Source organism: Buceros rhinoceros, unplaced genomic scaffold (genome assembly GCF_000710305.1).
Source record: "Buceros rhinoceros silvestris isolate BGI_N320 unplaced genomic scaffold, ASM71030v1 scaffold225, whole genome shotgun sequence".
Lineage (NCBI taxonomy): Eukaryota > Metazoa > Chordata > Aves > Bucerotiformes > Bucerotidae > Buceros > Buceros rhinoceros.
In genome coordinates this window covers 15,303-36,292 of record NW_010414346.1, presented here as the reverse complement: position 1 = coordinate 36,292, position 20,990 = coordinate 15,303, and the positions used below count along the sequence as shown (strand labels likewise).

The 20,990-nt window shown below is 43.0% G+C and overlaps 1 pseudogene; it reads left to right on the top strand.

The window, feature by feature from the left end:
- Window positions 1-13,598: 13,598 nt before the first annotated feature.
- Window positions 13,599-15,031, top strand: LOC104494237 (annotated as a pseudogene).
- Window positions 15,032-20,990: the final 5,959 nt, after the last annotated feature.

Below are 20,990 nucleotides of genomic sequence, written 5' to 3'. Positions count from 1 at the left end.
ATGTGTCACCTATAACAGTTTAGTCTGTACCAGCAGAAATCATCAGAAACCCAGGACTATTTCCTGACTATAAAGACAAAGACATCCGTTACACAGCTAGCAAATGGTTTTGCACTAATTGTGTTCTCATTCTGTTCCAACTATTGACCTCCATTCTGCGCATACATGTGTTTACCCTATGGTCACATCAACTGGAAAATTGCAGATAGCAATTAGCAAAAAGGGAGCGAGGTACCTCCCTTCCTAAAACCTAATTTTAGATGTTAGAAAACATGCAGCAAGGCAAGGAGAACAGACATTGAGCAGCATATAGACCTCGCCTATCTGTGTATTCTGCAATGCTTCTCTGGTCAAGCAAAATAATTAAGTTCTTGGGGCACATGTGATGCTGGCCAGCAACACTGAATGAGAAAGCAAAATAATCGGACAAAATTCTGGATACTGCATCTAGAAATGGGGGGGTGGGCCAGTGAATTATGGTCATTTTTAAGGTATCTATGTAGTATGATTAATACCTGCTTCAAGCTACAGTGAAAAACAATTAATGGGGATGCTTGTTAAACAACCTATCTTTCTAGCACATCAAATGTGATCAAATAAAGTCTTTCTCCACTAGAGAAAGAGACTGAGTCCAGAAGAAATCATCCCTGATCTTACAGTGAGCTCGATATATCAGGAGATGGATTCTTGGCACTAAATCACTTCAGTGTGCTCATACTATCAAGTTCAGACACAATACCACAGTTCTTCTCCACATTACCAGGTGTCAGTTCTTTGATTCAAGGTGACCCAGATGCTATGGAATATGACTGAAAAGCAACTCCCCGTTTTTAGCCATTGTTACTATATGTAATAACTGTTAAAAAACAATTAAGATACTTAGAAGAAAAGAACTAACTAAAACACCAAATAAACTCTGCTCTGCATCTCTATTATTACAGTTCTACTGATTAATCCTGAAAAACTTTTTTCAGCAAAAAAGAATAATTTTTTTTTAATGCGCGAATAAAATGTCTGACTTCACCTACTGCTTTCATTGCGGTCACGGTATGTGCCATGCACATCCATTGACATCCATCTATGTAACATTTTAAAACCTGCAGAAACTTGAGTACCAGCAGCTTTATACTGGGATTGCAAACCAGATGTTACTTACCCAATCTGATTGCAAATTCTTCCCCTCATATTGAGTGAGTGTCTTAAGTGAAACCTTCTAGCCAGCCCTGTGATGAAAACTGTCCTCCCTAAGTTGTCCTCATTCCTAACAAGCTGTCCTCCCACTTTGATCTTTCTTTTAAAGCATGTGAACACCTCACAAAACAATAAACAATGTTAGAAGTAGAGCCAATATGTAATTAGAAGGATCTGTGACTATCGTTTAATCAGGGATGTTCACCCTTCTTGGCTAATGGACAGTGGACCTGGCTGAGAAACAAGTACCCTGTTGTGTCTGAACAGAACCAATACCTTATAAGGAATAAATGGGGAAGGGGCTGCCCCCCAAAAGACCATCGAAGGACCACCAGAAGAACTAGCACAGGTGCAGTAAGTTCTGATCCAAAGCCCAAAAGGATGATTCAACTTAGTGCGATAATCTGTTACCTACATATCAGGTAGCTGGATTTTGTGTGTAACTTCTGCATGAAGATTGTAACCTCTTCCCTGGTCAGTGTGCTTGATCTGTGGCAAGTCCACCGAGCACCCAGGCCTGAATAGACACAACATCTCTCCTGAGTATGTGGAAATTGGATTATTGCACACTGGGCAGCTTGTCAAACTACAAGCCCCTCTCTTAGAGCCTTAGGTCTCTGCTAAAGCATCTCAGATACGTGCTGCTTCACAAACTGCTCATACTCATCCTTCCTGATTCCGAGCTTCTGCCTCCAGGTACCCAAAGCTGCTTCTAACCCAGATCTTGCCAGTCTTGTGCAGAACCACCATTTTAGCTAACGCATGTTGTTTTACTTTCTTTCATCTTCCGTGAGCCTTCTGCCATTTATCAACAGCCATCAACCTCTTCAAGGTGTATTCCATTTACAATTTGCAGCTGAGCATTCTTGAGATGCAGATAGCCAATAACTGTGCTGCTAGAGAGTGTACATTCTTTAGCAACACAGTGACTCATCATTCAAACCAATTTCCACACTAACCAAAGAGAAACACGCACAACCCAGCCTGCCTCCAACACTTATTTTCCACCTTAAATTCCATATAATCACACTTTCCTTCTCCACATTTCCTCCCTATATGAGCTAATAAGGTTCTCCTATACTCTCTGACAGTTCTGCTTGCTTTTCTCCTTATGTAAGACCATTTCTGAAATTACTGGAGACAAAGAACAGGAAATACTGTTTTTACTTCACCCACTATAGAATTCATTGTACTCCAGCATTACTCTGGTCTCCTACACAAATACTACCTCAGCCCCAGCTCTGACAGGGGAGCTATACGATCTTCCCCTTATCTGTCCATTATCTGTGACTTGGGCCCACCATCACTCAGATCGGGAGTTGGTGTATTGATACCTTACAGTCATCCTGCGAAGGGACAAAAGCAGGATGCAAGGTCTGCCTTCTTACAGACGTGAATCAAGTCCAGCTTCAAATGACAGAGTCCACTGACCAGACACAAATTACACTGGCTAACAACGTCATACTGTGTCCTAAGAGAAATACTACATTTGTTAAGATGTACAGAGGATTTTATGATTCGTACAGGCTAACAAACCAGAAAGCAGGACCCATTACTGACTGTTGGGCAAAGAAACCTTCTGGCGTCAGAGATAAGGCACATGCCATTACCCTTTAACTATCAGTAACTGGGAGCCAGTGCAAGCCAGTCTGACAGAGCTCACCCAGCAGATGTTCAAGATTCAAATGCTTGATTAATTACGGTACACGTTGCTGCCTTACTCTTAACTTATGGAAGCATCCAGGAACTGAGATGATTTATCAAATATATTATCTAACTGTTGTAAGCTATTAATACAGGAAATAAATGTAACTAAACTCACTGTGAGACAATATGGAAGGGGAAGGTGTTTTTACTTTAAAAATAATTTTGCTTCTACTCATTCTCTCATACTTCAAGAACCAAAGATATATGTATCAGAGTGGACTCGCCAGGATCAGCTGCATGTCACCTGGAGGACACAAACCAACTATAAAGTCTTCTCTGCATCTCAGGCTCCTCTTGATTAGTTATGATGGAAGTTTTAGTTACTTTTGTCATGGTTTAAACCCAGCTGGCAACTAAGCACCAAGCAGCCACTCTCTCCCTCCTACCCCTGGGGTTACGAGAATGAAAGGTAAAGCCGAGTGTGTTAAGATAAGGAGAGTTTACTTCAAAGATCATAAAGAAAGAGGAAACAATAATAAAGCAGGTGATATGCAGCACTCTGCTTACCACCACCACACCGAGCCTTGGGACTGAGCCAAGTCACCATGCCACTGTTTAAAACTACCTTGCCCGCCCTTCGGGGCTAATGGCTCCTTACATGTACTGGGCATGGCGTCACTATGGTATCAAATACCCCATTGGCCAGCTCCATCTAGCTACACTGGATGTGAAAATTAACTCTATCCTAGCCAAACCCAGGACATTATCCACCCCTTATTCTATACCATCTATGCCATGCCGAGGTCTACTACGTTACCTGTCATACACACATATATATATATATTTATGTGTGTGTATATATACACACACACACATATGCACAGATATCATTTCCTTAGCCTACGGACTGTTCCTCTAACGTGTCTGTTGAGTTAATTTAATCCATAATTTTTGGGCCCCATCAGTCTCCCCCATAACAGTCTCAGGGCAGTAAAGATGGTGTCAGTCGTTGCAAGCCACATCCAGAGCTCAAGGCTGGTGTATCTGGCGCAGGTCATACTCATGGTCTGTGTGTTGAAGATGTTGATCTTGAGGAAACTGCTGGGTGCCAGTTGATGAAGCCACTTTGAGTTCCATCACTGCTGCCTCTTGCTCTTTTTCAAAGTCCATCCCTCATTGATTTGTATTTGGTAATTAATACCATGCAATTTAATACACTGGCTGTTCTCACCCAAAATTAATTATCTTGAGGTACACATCGGATTTCCCCCTCCTTTCGTATCACCCACCGAGTACGCCCAAGCCCTTGAGCAAAAGCAATCCCATGGATGGGTTTGCCTTTGCCTGAAGCAGGACTAACCCAGAATGCCTTCCCTAATATATTCTTCACGTGCACTATGGGGACTTGATCCCCTTTGATAGTGCGCAGGAGTTTTGACTGGGCAGGGCCAGCTCGACTGGCAGATCCTCTAGTATTAGCTAACCGGGTGGCTTTTGATAAGTGTGCATCCCACTGTTTGAAGGTCCCGCTCTCCCATTGCTCTCAGTATAGTCTCTAGCAGTCTGTTAGGCTGCTGGATTTTCCCAGAGGCTGGTGCATGATAGGGGGTGTGATCTATCCCCTCAATGCCGTGTCTATGAGGTTGTTTCGGAAATGAGAGTCATTGTCCAATTCAACTCTTTTTGGGGTGCCATGTTGTCACAAGATTTGCTTTTTTGAGCACCAGAACAGTGGTAAGTGCAGTGGCATGGGGCACAGCACATGTTTCCAGCCATCCCGTAGTGGGTTCCATCACAGTAAGCGCATGGCATTTACCCTGGTGTGCCTGTGGAAGAGAGATGTAGTCAGTTTGCCAGGTCTCCCCATACTTATGTTTCAGCCAATGCTCTCCATGTTTAAACGTACCTGTCAACCTCCTTTTTTTACAATTCAGTGACCTCCTGGCTCCTTAAGTACTAAACACAGCTCTGAAGTGCAAGTTAAGCAAGATTTATGATTACTCACTTCAACAAAGGTCCATCTGGTGTCATAACCCGAAGGAAATTGAATACATTTAAGTAAAACTGATAGATCAATGTGACAGTAACACTGCCATAATTAGACAAATAATAACAACAAGTATAATACAAAGCCATTGTGTATATATCGTTATTCTCTTAATGAAACATGGTTTTGTAGAAAAAATTTTTAAGGAACCTTGGACAAGAATGTGTGCACAACCTATTCACTAGAACAAGAATGTGTGCTATTGTTGGAAGCACAAAACTGTAGAAAATTACAAAACTCAGTATTGCTAAGAAATATCTGGCAGCCAAAGCAGACACAGAAACCAGGTGAAGATCTTGTGGTTTGTGCCTGGCACCAGGGAATAATGTGAAGCAAGATGGAGATTGCACAGTCCTGTTATTCTGCTCTCCTCTGAGGTTGTACCAAGAAATGTTTTGTACAACTACTCAGGAGTTTTACCAAGAAATGTTTTATCTAACTGCTAAAGGAACAGCAGTTTGACCACAGTCCCGCCCACACACTCGGGGAAAATCAGGTATAAATATTGCCGCAACCTCACACCTAGATGGGGACTAGTCTTTTGGCACCAAACCGTACGGACAGATCAACAGGTTTGTCCTCTCTCACCAGCCCCCTCCCCAGAAGTGATGCCTTTTGGTAAGATCTGCAACCTCAGACACACCAAGCGTTTCTCCAGGAGACTAAGCTTGGGAATGCAACTGTATTTTTCAGAGCTATATAGCTACCCTGCAGTTTGTGTGTTTATCAGCAGCAATCTCTGACGATAACTCTGTGTAGGTTGCATATGAAGAGACTGTGCTATTCATGCACCTGACTTGTTTCTGTTTGGAAGGTGGCCTACAGCACACAGGCTGTTCATGACTCTGGTGCTGGGCCTATGGTCTCAGTTCTGGTCACTGAACGCAACAGCTATGCATAAGTAGCATGTGCAAAGTTGTCAACATGCCACATCTGGAAAACACTGTTTATGATATCAGAAAAGTATATTCTGAAGGATATCTAAGAAAAAAAGGAACTGCGTGTGGAAAATCAGCCAATCTCTGTACAAGAGTCGTGTAATTTTTGAACAAGAATAATTGCATAACCACCATTGGAAACCGCATGATCTTTAGGCTGTGTACAAGGCTGCAACGGAACAAATTAGTTATGTGGGTGCCATTGTTTCACAACCAGGTGTGCAGAATCAATCACTCCGGCATTCTTTAATGCTTTGTTTGCAAATATTAACTTGCTATTGTTAAAGAACACAAACCACAAATGGTTGTGTAGGATCTAGCATCCAGCTCTTGAGACCTTGTTGCTCTGTGGGTGCAACACTGCTTTATGATACATTGGGACTATGGTATAGCTTCACAACAGATGCAAATGTTCTCTCACAGCTGAAGTTCTGATATCTTCAATTTTACCTAAGACTCTTCCAGAATTATGGTCCCTGTCTTAAAAAATGAAATGTAGCAATGATTTTGGAAACCGGGTTTTAGTGAAATAAAATTGATCTTGCAAAAGCTTGACTCAAATGTCTGAGTAGTGGGGTAGGGAAGCCTGGTAATTTTTGATAACTGTCAAACGAATTACCGATTTCCTATTTCTCAGGAGTAGGAAAGGAACACCAAACAACACGACTGACAGGTTCAATTAATTCAACAGACCAAGCGATGAAGACTGTGCTAAGGAAAGCTTCTTACTACTCGCACACACAAACACACTTTTTCCATCACCTGAGGCCAACCCATCTACGTTCCAACCAGAAGGTGTGGTTGAGCACACTTGCTCTGTCTGACCTGGCTCAGTGTCAGGCTCTCGGACATGTAACAGTTCCGTCTCATACTCCCTGCCTCCATTCAGTGGCAGATACCCTCCTAAGGGTTTTGTACCCAGATGTCAGCACAGGCTGCCAGTTGGATCACTTTGTGACAACATCACAGTATAACTTTCCAACAATTTCAAGCACTGTTCTATAGGAGGAAATTTAAATGTAGCAGAAAGTCACAGGTTCATGGTTATGGGAACCTTTGCACTGACATGGTGTTGAGGATGGAGGGAGACACTTCTCTTGCAAGAAGAGAAAAATCGCTGTTTTATATCGGTATATGTATTTCCACTTCTCTCATAAGTGGCAATATGTATATTGATACAAAACAGTGATTTAACAAAGTTTGATAATAAATGTGTTTAACAAGATTCAATGGGAAGGCATACTTGAGTATTTGCTGCATAGAGGACAGGGTCAGACAAAACTCTTAGGAAGACCCTCCTGTTAAGTTCTGAGGTTCTTAAAGGACCCCCTTGCATCCTAAACTCCTTCTCAAAGGGGAGTGCAATCAATCCCTTACATCACTTAATTAGGATTTCAAAGTTTACCAAGATTCGGATGTGTCAGGGACTTCCTGAACCTTAAGGAGTAATCTTGACAGGTGACCCCACTCATTCAAAGGGAGATCCTGGTGAGCAGCCTGCTGCCATGCAGAAGAGCTCAATGGACTCTGGGCTGTCTGTCCGCTATTTATGGAGTAAAGATAAATGACTACAGATGTTAGTTTCTTCCAAATTTGACCAGCACAGTGGTTAGGTGGGCACATTTTCAAATTAGTCCCTGGCTATGGTGCTGTTTTCTCTCTCCCCCGAATCTGCTTTAGGCCAGATGCAGCCATCACAACTAAATGCATCCCTTAGGACTGCCACTGCTCGTTGTCACTTGAGCAGGGTTGCAGGAAATAAAGGTCAGGTTGGGGGCAGGGGAGCACATCACTACTCACCATCCTGTGACTATAGTCAGTTCACCTTACCCTCACAGAGTGGTGGGCCATCTCTTGCCCCTGTGCCGTAAATAGCATATTGCTAATTTATGCGCTTACAGATCTACTGTAAGTAGACAGTGAAGCACAGCTATTTGTTATGCATTAATTTGCATGGTGTAGGTGGTTGGAGTTGGATTATATCATGTACCAAACCTTTATATACAATATAATTATAAGCAATAGACATACTGGAGTTAGTAAAATCACGATTGGGTGAAGCATGAAATTAAAATTTCCTGTTGCTGTCAGACACAGCCCAAGAGGAGTTTCCCACCAGTGGTGTTCTCCATCCTTCTTCATTCTCTCTAAGACAAGGTGTATGTCTTCTGTATCATGATGAACGGCAATGAGGGATTTTTGTCCATTGTTCTGGATGTGTTGTGACAATCGACTCAGGTCATCATGTTGTGGTTGTTTCTTCACCAATCTAAGATTCATTCCGATGTGGGCAGGCAACAAATCTTGACTCATAGTATAGTTAGATGGTAACTATTGATAAGATGTAAAAGAAGCAGAATAATTAAAGTCACATCCCATAATTTTTGTAAAGATACAAACACAAATATTCATGTGATTTGAGTGTATCTACAATAAGAGTACCTATGAATATAAAATCACAAATAGTTCTGTTACACATACTTTTCCAATATATACAAGTTTCAGGGGTTCCATTAGGATGTATTTTGAAATGACAAACATTTAATTCAATGTCAAGACAAATGTCTTAAGCTTTGATGGTGTTACTCTCACTAATAAATACTTGTTCCCATACAACGCATATGTTCTCATCAATAGTTTGACATTTGTTTCCATTTCCTTGGGCTCATACTCTATGTTGTAATGGACAGAGTTTAGTTCCATTGTGATTGAATCCTAGTGCAATGGTTGGGTATATGGTGTATGCTGAAGCACTGAGTTCTGTTAAGACAAAAGCTGTGGCCTTGTTGTTGATGGCATCGTAAGTAAAATTGACTAAATACCACCAGGATTGGAATTATTTTTCATAATTAGGTACGTTATCCCAAATTACCTTATGAATTTCAGTGGGTAAAGTGCCCTCTTCACCTTCTCTTATAATTGCTGCTATCACAGATTGCATCTACAGTTCAGCTTGGATACAACTAAGTGCTAGAGAAACATTCTTGTGCATCCACGATCAGTTGGTCATCCGTTTCATTAATTCTTCCCCACTGAGGCAATATATCAAGTAAGAGCCATTGCTTAGTTCCCAAGGTTAATCAAGAAGAACACAATGAGTGTTGCAATTTGTTTAAATCACTTGCTGTGATCAGTTTATAGTAACAAGACACAGCATTTCTGCTTACCATCCTGCGAGGTGCTGTAAGAGCAAATAGAGGCTTGTTTCAGAGGGAGGAGTCCGAAAAGGTCTTACAGGGGCTCACAAAATTAACTTACAAAGATTGTAAGTTCAAAACCAATTTATCTGAATTGAAAATCATTAGTTCTCCGACAACATTAGTAATCTACAGGTTCCAGATGCCAAGAGGAATTAAGTACTACATATCTTACTTAAGCTTGAGTTCTAGAAAGGAACTAACCCAAAATATGTTTCACTCCTCAATCAAGATGAAGGCTCTGAAACTCGACAAGTTTCCTCAGGTGGCATCCCAGCCCAAGGGGAGAGTCCTCAACTGCAGACCCCCTGCTTTGAGGACAACCAACTCAATTTGTCTTCCAGCGAGAGTCCATTTATACTCTAGTTGAATCTGATCTGTGGTCAAAAATATGGTCTTAGCTTTCAACCGAGATGTGGGTGTAACAATAGCCAGCTGTGTAACCCTGGTGCGACTAAAATTAGCAGATATTGTGGTTACCCGAGTTAGCAGATGTTTGCCAGAAGAAGTGAAGTCAGTAAATGTTTTTACATTTTCACCAGAGTTAACAAGTCTTGTGTCTCAACAGTCTTTCTTCATCTGGGTGGCTGCAACTGCCACAACAGGTTACCCTGTTAAAAAGAAGGAAAAATCCATCAGGCACTATTCCGTGTTTTGTACCACTGCTATCAGTAGCTTCCCAGGTAAGTGGGCCGTGCGGTTTAGTTTAAAGTCATTGGCACAATACTGACGGGTGATAGATTGACTGTCACAGGCTGTCCTGGCTGTAATGTCATCAGATATTCTTTTTTCCCCAAAATGCAGCCCTAAGCTCAGTTTTTACGAAGAATGCTTGACTTACAGGGCTTGCAGTGGGCCCATACCAATTATTTAATTGATGGAGTACTTTGGGAAGTCACATACACCCTTGAGACTCCTATGGTTTGATACTAATTTTCAATAAGCCATTAGCTCTTCTACTATCCCATTTGATTGGGAGTAGTGTGGGGTGTGGAATACTCATTTAACTTTCTCTCGTTTTGCCCAGTCTTGCACTTCCTTACTTGAAAGATGTGAGTCATTCTCACCTGGGGGACTATCAGAAGTAGGTAGGTTTGAGAAACAGAACTATAGACTTCACACTGTATTTCGCCCATCAGCTTTCCAACACTTCAGTCACCACAAGCAAGCCAGAGACTACTTCCACCCCTGCAAGGGTGTACTAATATCCTGCAGAGGATTTGATGGTCCGGTGTAAATGAATTGCCATGTAGACAATGAAGTTTTCCCTTCATTGACATGTAGATGTGGTGCTTTATCCAGGTGATCTGCTTGTAACTTCAATCTACACTGGAGACATTCTCTAAGAATAGTTTCATAGGATTTTCTGTTTGTAGGCCAGCCTTTACTCTGTGCAGCAAGGCAGAATGCTTCTTTACCTGTGTGGCCTAGGTTTTCATGTGACCATCCTCCCAATCAATACCACTCAGGATTTAAGGTGATTTTCCTAATTTTGGTTAGCTCATCTACCTTTTGATTCCACTTTGTGGCTGGGTCATTATCCTTAGTACGAGCTTTTACAATAAAGGTCTTTACGGACCATTGGGGCCAGTTTGGAACAGTTTACAGTAAGCAGCATGTTCAGGGAAACCCCATTCAGTAGGGTCTCAGGGTGTACTAGTCCCAGTAACTGGTATGTTTTCAATGCTTCAATTTTGACCGCCTCTTTATGTTCTCTTTTTCACTTCCAGGGTTTGCTGTTCCATAAGAGTGAGTATAACGGATGGGAAATGATAGAAAAATCCAAGTATGTGCTTCCTCCAGTAACTTAAAGTTCCCATTAGATTGGGGCATTTGCAGCTCTTCAACTTTTCTTAATTGCTTGATCGTTGACATTTTCAGGGTGAAATCTCAATTTCTGCTTTATTTAGTGCTTTCCATACTGCTGCTGCTGCTGCTTCCCCAACCTTCTCGGGGAAAGTCCCTCCAATCAGAATATCGTCTATATATTGGTACAGTTTCACATCTTGGGGGAGTGAAACTGTGAAAGTTCTGCATGAGCAATTGCGGGTCTGTCCATGAGCAATTGTGGAAGTCTGTTAAAGGTATATTGTATTGCCTCCCAAGTGAAAGCAGGTTTCTCGTTATCCTCCTCCTTAAAGAGAACAATAAAGAACCTATCTACATGTAGCACAGCCACCCATGGACATGCTGCTTGCAAAGTAGCTGTTAATTTTGCAATTTTCGGTACAGCAGCTATTGGTGGGGCTCCATCAGCGTTCAGGAGACAATAGTCAATTGGTAAATGTCATCTGTCTGGCTTCCAAACTAGCCAGACAGGTGAGTTATACGGGGAGTGGGTTCTGGAGGGAATTTGTCGTTTCTGCAAATCAGCTGTGACTTCAGAAATCTCATTTCGTGCCGCAGCAGAAATTGGATATTGTGCTGCATCAGCAATTTTTTAATCACAAGGGGTGCAGGGGCTGTGCGAAGTACACACACTGTAGCCTTCTGACTTCTGCCAGAGCTGGGATTGATGTTTGAGATGAAGGACCACACACTGCCATTCGGCAGGTGCCAGGTTTGTCCATTTAAAGCATTGAAAGCAAAGACATTTTCATGGTGGTCTTTAATTTCAAAGGGGGTGCTGGACATGTGCTCCTCTCCCGGAAGCCATAAATTTACCTTAGCAGTTCAACACAGAAAAATGCTCTGTTCACACCGGTAATCTTAACTCTTTGCCCTTCAGTGTGCACACCCAGCTTCTCAGCATCTTCTTGTGTTAGTATTGAAATCTGTGCTCCATTTTCTATTAAAAATATCACCAATTATCTCTGAGAACCAACTGAAATTAAAATGTATGGGCTGTCATCACTTATCTGCTGATAAGCCTCCGCTTCCCAGACAGGCAGGCTCAAGTGGCTTCCAGGTATTACTCATTTTTTAACTTCAAGTCCTGCAGTTCTTCCCTAAGAGGGAGGAAGGAGTTGTCTCCCTTCCTAGAGACTGGCACGGGAGGAGTTGAAATGCATTCCTTCCTTTCACGGTTTCTGGAATGCTTCAGTCAGGCTCAGGATAATGACAGTAGGCTGATCATGGCTCTGGGAATGCCCAGGCTAGTGCAATCCTCCATAATCCACTCCTCCATTCTTGATATTCTGTTTGCAGGTTTTAAAATTTGTTTACTTTTTACCTAGTTTCTGCTCCTTGTTTCATGGGTCTTGCTTTGTGATCTCCCTGAGGCTTCGGGTTTTGTTTTTCAGCTGATGCATCCTCCCAGCCCATTTCATTTACTGTAGTAAACAATGCTGTGCATTAATCCCAGCCACTTAGGGAGTTGTTTAGGAGCATTACTGCCCTGGCTTTTATTATATTCAGTATCTCTTTTAATCTCACCCCATTTTGCAGGCAGATAGTGTTAAAGAATTGCCAGGCCTTCTCTAATCCATGGTTTTAACATTGAAAACTCTGTAGCAGATAGTGGGACATCATGGGTCCTCATTTGTGCATGCCTTGTATGCAAGTGGCTTTCGTGATAGCTGTAGAGGGCTCGTTTAGAGATTTAGTGGGGATTATGGCAGGCTGACCTCACTCTTTGGTGTCTATTCCTCCAGCTCATGTGAGGTAACAACACTTGGGATGCAGGCTCCCCAGTAAAAGAAACAAACATGAGTAAGGAAGTGAAAATAGATAAGAAAAATAATACAATGATATTGTTGAATTTTTTTGAGAAACAGAAGTCTAGACCTTCTCTATGTGATAAATGGAATGTTAATTTGTGTCACTATGGAGAAATACCATGACAGGTATAAAAAAATGAATATTTGAACAATATTAACCGGGAAAACTTTTACTAATAGAGCAAGGGCCCACTGCATGGGTGTTTCAGGAAAAAAGGAAAAAGGAAAATGCAAGGCTGGCAAAGTAAAAATAGTGCCAAAACTTGAAACAATAAGGATGGAGTCAAAGGTCACATCTGCCACCACCATAACAATTCTTCAAACGACGGATGCTGTCAACATTCTTCAAACGCAACAACATCGTCAATGTAAATGTCATCATAAATTCAACTGCAACAACATTGTCGACGTAAATGTTGTCGTAAATTACAGAAGAAGAGGTCTATAAATATGGACTGAATATTCTTTACGGTGTGCATATTGATGGAGTCTTACTCCATGCGCACCCAGCGCTGCTTGCTTTTGCCTTATCCAAACCTTTTAATAAACTAAATTAAAGAGAATTCACGATGTATGTGTGAATCAATTCAGCATTTATAACATCTACCTGGTCTGGATTGGGCACGAGAAAATTGGTCAAATTTATCAAATGTGGTTGAAAGGGTGACCATTTCACAGACTTAGGCAAAAGTAAACCCAAGAAAAGGTAAAGCTATTTTGTGTGCAGTTTTAGGAGCTGCTCTTGTGGCTGCAGTGGAGCAAAGGGAACAGAGACATACTGCAGAGCCGCAGCTGATTTAATCACCACAGGAGCAGGTAAAAACTTCACAAGATCAATTAAAGGAGGAACGTTCTCAGGTTGTTTTATTGCGAAAAGTGCTTAAAGAGCAACTTCTAGTGAAAAATGATTCTTCTGCTGATGGCGAACGCCAAGATACTGTTTTGGGGAAGTGAAACTGATGTGTTTTACCTGAGGGATGAATCGGAGGTTTTAAAATCACGTATAGACAAATTGGAAGCCTCCCTGGGACCCCTGACTAAAACCGAGTATATTTATGATGGGAAGGAGGACACTTCCCCGGAAGTTATCACTAAAGAAATTCCCTTTTCAGTGACTGAATTGGCTAAACTAAAGGATTTTGGTCGCACAGCCAGAGTCGGAGACGGAGTACGTTTGAAGAGTCTCTTTGACTGGACAGGACCAGATAATATTAACTGAAAAAGAAGCCAAAGGATATAGGGGACCCGGAGTATTTTAAATTACAGGAAACCACAGAGCTCCCTGGTCATTAACACAACTAGCAGCTTATTGGGCTGGGGGTTTAAGCCCACTAGAAAGGGGAGACACACTAGCTATAATAGGAACGGCCAATCAGCTAGTGGAAAGCGTGCAAAAAGCCACATGCCTCCAAATGATGTACGATCGGGAACTCAAGCCAAACCAGGTGTCCCCCACGATGATGCCTGTCAACCCTGAGAGAATGACGCCCCCACCGATACCAGGATTCCCAGATCCTTTGAGAGCTATGGGAATTCAGTTACAGGGACAAATTAAGTCTCTTAATGTGGCAATGCAACCCCCCTGACTGCTTGCAAGGAGCTTGCACAAAAGACAGGGCCCTGCAGGAACATCTGATAAGCATCAGGTGCCACCCCCAAGGGCTATCTGGTGCCTCAAAGTCTAGACTCTGTTAAATGCCTTCCTGCCTGTGTGGACTGAAAATGACCACAGCTAACACTCGACCAGGGTATAAAAGGAGCCCTGTGGGGAAACCATTTTGAGTTGGTTCTCCTCCGAGCCACAGGCCGTGCAGTGCAGAGACTCTCCTCTTGGATTGGGATGCTGGTCAAGGATACTTCTCAGCACTCCCCTCATATTGGAACACCATCTGAGTGTATCTCCCTGGGATTGAATGACCCTCACCCCGGCATTGGTGAGTGACCCTCTAGGTATCTCTAAGTGGGAGATTCTCCCTTTATATCAGTGAGGTGAGCACACTTTGGTTCATCTTCTTAGCCTGTGTTCTTTAGTGTTCACAATCTGTTGTGCAGTAATAATTCCCAACTGACATCTGAACTTCTAATTAATTTGGTCAGTGCCAGGCAAATTTGTTTGCAATAAATCCACGTTTTTCAGATAGCTGCTGCTGACTGGTTTGTGGGTGCTTCCGTGTCACTTAGCACCAGAGATCAGGTCTCTGCTGCGTTGGAAGGAATGGTTACATCCGACAGAAACACCCAGAGAGAAAGGTGTGGACATGGGGGGAGGTAGCCCAAGAATTGATTAATTATGGGTGAAAATACGGCCCCGCTGTGACCCCAGATTCCAGGTTGGAGCCAAAAGGACTCTGACATGAGGAATAAAAGCCCCCTCTGTGCAACTTTTCTCTGGGAAAAAGGGTAAACAAGGACATGTACAGGAGGCAAGGGATGAGCGAAGACCACAGACAAAAAAGCCCTAATTTATGGATCGAAGGTTTACAGAAAAGGATTCCAAAGGAATTAATGGATAAACAACCCACTAAGGTACTAGAAGTGTTGGTTCCCAAATCAACGAGTTGCTCCCACTGCTGGAAGCAGACAAAGTAGAAGAGGCAGAACAAGTGGGAAACACCCTCTCTCTCCCCTTATAAGTGAGTCAGGGAAGGAGGGTGGATGCATATCAGAAGGCTCACTGAAAACTCTGAAGCAGAGGCGGAGCTTAGAAACACCAGACTATTGTGGGGAGATATTCTTTGTGGTAGGAGGGTAGGGATGAATTCGCTGGAAACCCAGACTAAAATCATAATGATGGAAAGGTAGAGCAGAAGGCAAGAAAGGGGAAAATGGGAACCCCCTCCAAATCCCTCAAAGAACTGTTGTGGAAAAAAGGACTGGTGAAGGAAATTGCCCAGCAGTTCCAATATACGGACAAGCCAAATTTAAACCAGCTTTCAAGAAATAAAATGTGGAAAGAGGGGATGAAAAGAGATATGCCCCAGGAGTTAGTGGGCGGGTTGCCCCTTGCAAATTTGCAGCTTGTGTTAGAAATGCGGAACCCAAAGGCACAAACTGCCCCCGCCCTCTGATCCCACAACAGATCTCATGGATTTATCAGCAACGGGAAATTCCCCCTGCCGACCCCAGTGAGTGTGCTGGGGGACAACCAATGGAAATATTTGAAAAGGTTCACCATAGATGCAAAAAAGAGACTTTTTGATTAACAGAACAATGGAACTCAGCTTTATTGGAAACATATAAACACCAAGGTCCACAACAATTAACAACAAGCAGAAAAAAAGGGGACCATGGAAACAGATTATACACAACAGTTAATTACAATGACAGTAAAGGGCGAAAACCATAACAACAATAACAGAAATAATAGCAACAACTATAAGGAAATAAACTAATTTCTGTTGGCGCTCCGTGACACTTCTGTGGCAGATGGCATCGGCTCCCCCTCTCTCTGCTCCCACAGCAAGTCTCATGGAGCTGAAACGGAAACAAGAGGAAGAGACCGTGCTCCTATTTGAACCGACCATAAAGGTTGTAAGAAACAAGCGAAAGCCTCACCAAAGAGACTCAGGTCAGACCCCAGAATGAAGCACTCAGTTTTATTATGTTCTTGCAAGAGCGAGTGTCTAGCTAGCAGGCACCATTTGTCAGAAAAATACATGAAGTTTTACACCCTATTCCTGGCCGAAAGATCCCTCCCTTGTTTCCCCATGGCTGGGTACTCCAAGATTTACAGACTTACCTGTCACACCTATTACATGTTACAGGTAACATTGGATCATGCAACTTCATGCATCGCATGTCTCATTATCGTGGACTTATGCCTCCCCTAGGAGGAGAAAGTAATATTCAACAGCCTATTAAGCAGGCGCAGTGCTGCTTCCACAGGCCCATCCACCCTAGTCAACCCCAGTTTGACAGATTCAGTGTTTTATGGCCCGTTATCTGGTTCCTTTTCTCTTTTAATTGCCCTCTGGTTTCTTTCTTGTCTCGCAAGACTGCCTCCTGTTTACTTTATCAGTTCCTTTTAGATACAAGAACAACATCCCTTTGTTTCCTTCTCACAAGGTTAAGAGAGATTTTTGGGCTTAATGATACCAATCCTATTAACTATCCTGAATAATGAACGACTTTCTCTCAGTCCTTTCTTCTTCAGGACTTGTAGCCTAGTGGTAGTGACTGTGATGGGTTTTAATTACCCTTCCTGTGTTAGAACAAAAGCAGAGACAGGCAGACGCCAGGACAGGAACCTTAGCCCTCCTGCTACCTCCGTTCAGGTGCTTGTACACAAAAGCAGGGCTCCAGACCCCTGTGGAGACGGTGCCTGCAAGTCTGAGTTTTGTCAAAAACTCATTTAGATCCCATCTCCGATATTTGACCACAGTGCACGTCCATCTGCTATATAAACGGGAGTCTTGTCGAAGAGATAGCAGAAGCAGCAGAAAGAACTAAGAAAGCTGTCTCTTCTCGGAGACAAGCTAAGGCAGAGAAAGGGATCTCGCTCTGTTCTAAGATGTTAGAACAGAGGCTGCGAAATATTGGAGTTGGGACGCCAGCGACAATATTTTGGTAAGAATTTGCGTTTCTGTAAGTGAGAGATTCCTCTATTAGATAGTGGGAGATAAAGCTATTGTGAATGGTCTCCCTAGATTGTTGGTAAACGGTTCTCTTTGCATTGGCAAAGAGAAGGTATTCAGACTTCTATGGGAGCTGGTTTACTTGCGAAACCAGTTTTCCCTCGTTGTAAGTTGTCAGTTACGTGTAAGGTATTGTTCTGTGTACAAATCTCCTGACCAGACATCATTTGAACCTGTTTAAGGGAACCTAATAAAACCCTTATTATTTTATTATAATTGTTTGCAGGGTATTTTCGTGACAGTGACTCAAGAGTGGCACCGTGGCAATAAGAGAATATTGCACCACTCTGGCAGAGAAACAGAGAAAATAGAAGAGAGAAAGAGGATGGGGCAATGTTACTGCTTTTAAATGCAGTGATATCTTTCATGGTCCAGTGGTGATTCAAGCTGCTCAGGTGATATGTGTGTGAGCGGCACCTCGCAGTTGCTCCTTTTATGGACTCCAAATGTGTGATTGCACATGCACAGTCTCTGTCTTGGAAAACTCTGGAAAGGGGGTTGGGAGCTCGGGCATGTGCAGTTTCCTCTTCTAGAAGATTCTGGAATTGGGGCTGGAGTCCTGGGTGGTTGTCCTGCCCGCCCTCAAGATCGCGACTGCAGCACCACCCCAGCCTTGCACAGGCGCAGTCGTTTCATTTTGAAACAGCAAAACTGGCACGGGGAAGAATACTGCCTTGCCTCCACGTAGCTTGTCTCTCCCTGTGGCCTAGCAGTGCAGCTTCCCCAGGAGCTTTGCACACTCTGAGCCACAACGGGGTGATGAGTGTCGAAGACAATTGTTCTAAGGACGCAAGTTGCAGAGAAGGGCTCCAGTTTCCAACTGACGGCGTAACTATTGAAAAAACAGACAATGCTCTTCCTTGCAAATATTCCAACAATGAGAGACAAGAAGCAACACGTGGTGCAGGGGGAGTCCTCTCGGTGTGTCCAACTGCCTAATACCACCATGGTACTAAAACTAATCTCATCTGGAAGTGGTCCACCTGGCAGGTGGATCCCTCCCCAGAACTCATGTTTGTTCCCCCTACTCGAGGGCCAGATAGTGCTCTATTTAGTTGCACTAAAACCATCACTTGTGAGATCAGACCTGGAGACCCACCTGAAACTCGGTTTATTGAGATTGTGACGTATATAATTGTAAACACAAGTATATATCCTGCTCCATATGGACTAGCTTGGGGATGCCCACATGGGAAATTCTATTCATATCTCACCCTGGAGTATTATGAAGGTTTGAGATACGGGACAGGAATTCCTTCTCTATGTCACACTACAGTGTTATATCCTAGTTCAGACAACATTATGGACTCTGGACTCTTGGTTGGGATCAATCTTGAAGACATTAGGATTCACAGGGTGGGAAAAATGGTCATTACATTGTTAGTTGAATTTATGGTTTTGATGATTGGCATGGCTGTTGTTATCACACTGACTGTTTTTTGTTGTACCCATAACTCTGCACGGGCTTGTGACGGACTGAAAGACGACTCAGCTTGAGGGAGCTAAGCACACTTTATTTTCTGCAAGCATCTTTCATAGTTACAGATAAGGAGCCCGGAATATGCAGACAAACAGGAGCATTCTCACAGTACCCTGCGTCCAGGGTCTGTATCAACCAGTCACGTGATCAGCCAGCCACACGATAAGCCAGTGTTCTGGCCAAGGACACAACTTTCACACATCCCATGCACTCTGTACTTCTGAACTCTGTTTGATCTGTTGCAGGCCCTTAAATTACGATCTTGTTTTCTTCTTTTATCCATGTTGTCAAAATGAGCTTTCACACCTGCTGCAGCTCTCTCTATAGCTCACATCCTCCAGGTTAGGTGCTACGCAGGCTGTTTGAAAATGGAGCTTTAGCCCTAAAAGGATGTTATTGAATCTGTGGTTATCATGCCTGTGAGGTGCTACCTGTGAACTGGACTGGGCTATGTTACGTTGGGGTAGTCCGTCCTCTCTTTTTCCTGTTACCAGGAGACAATGACAACCAATTGGGAATAAAAAAAAATGATGATTTAATTTGAGAAAAATGCTCCCTTGATATTAGCTTCTTCACGAGTGGAAGTGCCCAATATTGGAGTAAAGATGAATGGACCTCTCAACATATCATACAACATTATGGGCCTGCCACCTGGAACCCTTAGGAATTAATCAGTGGCGCTTGAGAACCTATCTATAATTTAAACCGAATAATTAGACTACAAGCTGTTTTGGAAATAATAACCAACCAGACAGCCGCAGCACTCGATCTTTTGGCCGATCAATCTACTCAAATGAGAAATGCCATTTTTTAACATCGAATAGTTCTCAATTACCTCCTGGCTGAGGACTGAGGTGTCTGTGGTAAGCAAAATTATTCTAATTGTTGTTTGAAAATTGATGACAACAGGAAAATGGTTAAAGAAATCACCACAGGGATAAGAAAAATGGTTCACGTCCCTGTACAAACCTGGAAAGGTTGGGATTTTCACCCATTTTCCTGGCTCCCTGGTTCACCTGGAGTGAAATTATTTGTTTTACATATTATGTGGCCTGGCTGCCTTAATGTTTCTGCCATGTGTAATTCCGTGTTTGATACAGCTAATTCAAAGTGTAGTAGCCAACATGTCATCTGTGACTGGCATGTTATTGAATGGAGCCAAACAGATTCCAACATTTTATATGCATGAGTCTTCTACAATGGAGACTGTGTGAAGACAAAGGCTCTTTTCCTTGCCTTTACCTTATCTTCTCTTCCTCTCCTTTTCTGTACCACTGGATAACATTGTTAAGCCATGGGGTGGTGTCCTGGACTGCCCAGATATGGACATAAGATCTTAACGATGTCTTGCCGAAACAGCACGGCTCAAAAGGAAATGGGTGAGCCTTGCATTTGCAGCTACAACTATCATCATGGAACCAGATGGGCCAGATGCGATAACAACATCCCCTGCAAAATGCTAAACTGAGCAATTACTGATGACTGAACCAGCTCCTTCCCCAGCATACTTGTCTATCCACATGCGCAGCAAGTCCAGGTAGAATCCTAGTGATGGGAAGGAGAAAGGCAGTGCCCAACGACCCCCAAAGACCCCCAGAGACCCCCAGAGGCTGCAAGATGCAGACACACCAAGGCTATGCCAAGGGAGGGACTTATGCAAAAGAGTCCTGAGGATCTCGCCCCTAGTACTGAAAAGAAGGCGAGGACATAAACAATAGAAGGAGACATCACACCATGCTGGGGTGGGCACCCCCACCAACACCACAGGACCAACAGGACACTGCTGGACCCCTGGTGGTAGCTATTCCTTGCATTTTGCTGTCTCTTTTTCAATCTTTCCTGTTTCTCCTTCCTCCTGTCCTATCAGCTATCTCTCAAAGGCTGATCTGCAAACAGGAAAGCATGATACATGTGACATCTGACCTCATTTGTGTCCTAATTTCACCTCAGGATCATCAGTAACTTTTCAAGCCACGACTCCCAGCCGGGTTGTGACAATCACCCCAGACAGCTCCATCCCAAACTTCAGGTAATACTATTAGTTTCCTAACCTATGTTAGGCATGTACAACGTAACAATGTACTATGTACAATGTTAGGAGGATGTCACGAACCGATAAATATCCGTTTGTGAGAGCTGTGATTTCTCAGTAACAGAATTAAGACACAAACAAGGTTAAGCGCATAAGACTGTTCTT